This window comes from Euprymna scolopes, chromosome 9 (assembly GCF_053919585.1).
Source record: "Euprymna scolopes isolate OS-2025 chromosome 9, ASM5391958v1, whole genome shotgun sequence".
NCBI classification, from domain to species: Eukaryota; Metazoa; Mollusca; class Cephalopoda; order Sepiida; family Sepiolidae; genus Euprymna; species Euprymna scolopes.
This window is the reverse complement of record NC_136490.1, coordinates 14,363,159-14,366,502: the sequence shown is the minus strand read 5'-3', so window position 1 is coordinate 14,366,502 and position 3,344 is coordinate 14,363,159. Positions and strand designations below refer to the sequence as shown.

The 3,344-nt window shown below is 35.6% G+C and overlaps 1 pseudogene; it reads left to right on the top strand.

Moving 5' to 3' along the window:
- Window positions 1-1,184: 1,184 nt before the first annotated feature.
- LOC145285065 (5S ribosomal RNA) lies at window positions 1,185-1,301 on the top strand (annotated as a pseudogene).
- The last annotated feature ends 2,043 nt before the right edge of the window (window positions 1,302-3,344 follow it).

Genomic DNA, 3,344 nt, shown 5'->3' with positions numbered 1-3,344 from the left:
ATGCAATTTTGTCAGGAATTTAACGACACATCTCTTTAAAACCTGAGCTCTACTGTCTGATCTGTCCATGACAATCATTTGCACTGACTGAAGTAAATAGTGCTTCCGAAAAGTGTGAATGCTTCTACAGAAAGCCTTCATCATTATCACAAATTGTGATGATTTCGGGCAAAATAGTTGCCTGAACCTCATACGCCATGATTCGAGGGGAGAGTCTATACATACACATACACATCATCACCTATAATATAAATCTCACCTGTCTGTTTAAATGTATGTATGTATGTTTGTATGTCTGTCTAAAACTTTCGACAGAGGCGACAGATTTTCACGAGATCGGTATCGCTTTGAAGCTCGACACTTCGGACAACAAACATCGAAAAATTGACTAAAAATATTAATTCCTTTACTCTCAACTGGACACTTTTCTACAATGATGGCTGGCTTTTTTCGCCGATATTTCGAAAGTCATCCCCTCCAGTTGTGGTTACGGAAAAGCCCATTTAAATGTTAACATTTAAATGGGCTTTTCCGTAACCACAACCAAGGTAAGTGTTTCTCGCATGCCTTTCCTGTTAGGGATCCCCCAGGCTTTTTTTCTTTCTATTCCAAAAATGCTACATTGCCTAAAGTGTGTTTATTCATAAAGTCTGAAGAAATGTTGGTTTTTGAAAGTTTTCAAACGATATAATGCTTGAAATTGTCGAACTAGACATTGAAACAATTGTAACGTAAAATGAAATACACTTTTTGTTGCCATCAACACCTTGTCTTGAAGTCTTGATTTTGCACACACAGTATATTAATGCTCAATTATTAAATGTGATAATTTTGTAATTTAATCCTTAAGTCAACCATTTTTGGCTTAAAACCTATTGGTATATGAAAATTTACTGAATTACACGAACTCAGTATATATTATATATATATATATATATATATATATATATATATATACCAAGCAAGTCTTATTGAACACGAGTTCTTTGGTAAGATTTTGTTGGATATTTCTTCGATTCGCCAAGCGGTCTTTTTATTTCGGCTGGCATGTATATAATGGCATCATAATATACAACATGCCAGCCGAAATAAAAAAAAGACTGCTCGCCAAATCGAAAAGATATCTAACAAAATCAGAAAAAAAAGAACTCCATCGTGTTACATATGACTTGCTGCTTAATAATATACACGGCATAATTGCGTTGACACACCGGTTCTTGTCAGATCACCGAAGTTAAGCAACATTGAGCCTGGTTAGTACCAGATGGGTGACCATTTGGGAATTCTAGGTGCTGTATGTGCTCTCCGCTTATCTCGGCATTTGTTTCCAGTCATCATGTACTTCACTTACCACTGGTATTTAACGATGTTGACTCAGGAGAGGAGAGGTTGGAGATAGCGTACCTCCTGCCATAAAAAATGCATGCGCAGGTACCCCTTCATGGGTATCCATAGTTTGTCAAGACTGAATGAGTTTATATATAGGGTGACTTTGTCGGTGTGTGTATGCGTATAAATCTCTACTAAACTCTCGCAACAATTAATATTCCTATTCCAACCTCCAACTAATAACTAATTATGATTACCTTACCCCAAAACGAAGCAGTGGCTGAGGGTGAATTACTTATTCGAATATATAAAGAACTTAAAGTATAAAATCCTTCATCAAAATGAGCGGATTCGATATTAAATAACCCGAAAAAAGTTGATATGCCATAAAAGAAAACAATTAAATACTGAACAACGAGTTTATATAGTAAAGCTATCACGCACCACTCTTTGTGGTGAATTACGAGTTCATAGTGTGTTTTGATATATGAAGTCTGTGCAAAGGTTTTGTCAATTTAGAATTTCATCTAAAAAAGTCAAAACTGTGTTGTTGTTTTTTAATTATTAATCTTTACAATAACAACATTTGCTATCTATACATTGATTCTGTAGTGAACTACTACTATGATGCTGTTACGGTATGGCAACCGCCATAATTCCATCTGCCAACAAACTTGTAAATGCATCACTTGTAAATTTTTTATTTTACATTTTGATGTTAAATATAAGTCTAACTTGTTTAATTTCCTATCGTGATATTAACCTAAGGCCATCTAAATGGTTTTGTAATTGTTTAAATAAATGATAATCAGAGGGAGTTAGGTCAGGAGATTATGTAGGATGGGGCAATATTTCACAAACAAATTCTCCTAGGAGATTCGGCCATTCAGATATAACTTTTTTTGTTTGACAGCAATAGAGTGCATATTATTCGGATTACTCGACTACCGTTCTCGTCTAGAGTGTTATTCGCATAACGTTTCGGTAAATGTAACCTCCGACTTTCTTCAGGTGGATTTTGTCGAACTTTGGAATTTTTCTGTCGAACTCGGGAATCTACACTAGTTTTCGAACAAAACTCTTTATTTAATCCACAGGGGGAGCATGCTGTCATTCGGTCAGCTATGATGGCGTAGAAAAAGTAATTCGTAATTGCATTTTGAGTGTCACCCACACTGATGGTTGTGACGTCAACGTCCAGAGAATGTAACTTACAACAGAATTTTACATGTACCTTATCAATTATGTTATGAGTCCTTGTGGATTCCAAATTATTTAGGATTTCTATCCAGTCATGGTTGACGATACGAGATTATACTACTTCCATGGATGAAATAATGGCTTCTGTTAGAAATTCCGTGCAGACTCTCGAGTTCGATAACTAACACCCGAAGAAGATCATACACATTAACCGAAATGTTGTGAAAAAAATACTCAAGATGAGAACAGTAGTCCGAATAATCTAAATAATAAGAATTATCAATCCTCATCTAAAAAATTCAGAAACCAAAAATAATAATTTCATAATCTGTGATGTTATACATTAGGTTTATCGTCCATACGCTTTTATGTTGGACAGCGATTACATAGTCTGCGATTGTATATATTAGACCAACCACCCACACTTCTTTATGTTGGACACCTTTCAAGAAACTTCACTGAACTACAATCAATATAAACGAGCTAAAAATTAGTGATGAGATAATTCTAAATTTTTCCTGATTCCGATACAATTACCGATTCTGTTAATAATTTCCGACTTTTTTTTTTTTTACACAGTGATCACCACTTATCAAGGCCCGGAAGCCACTCAGGGATAAGGGTTATTGCAAGTACATTACGTTAGTGTGGAGATTTGATGAAGTGTTTACTAAAGGGGGCGGTTCATTAGGAATTTGTTAACATTGGACTTGAACACATCGAAGTTGTAGTCCGGTGGGAAGCAGGCAGACGGAACAGAGTTCCACAGGCGTGCAGTTCTAAGAAAGAAGCTTTGTTCATGGAATCCACGTTTT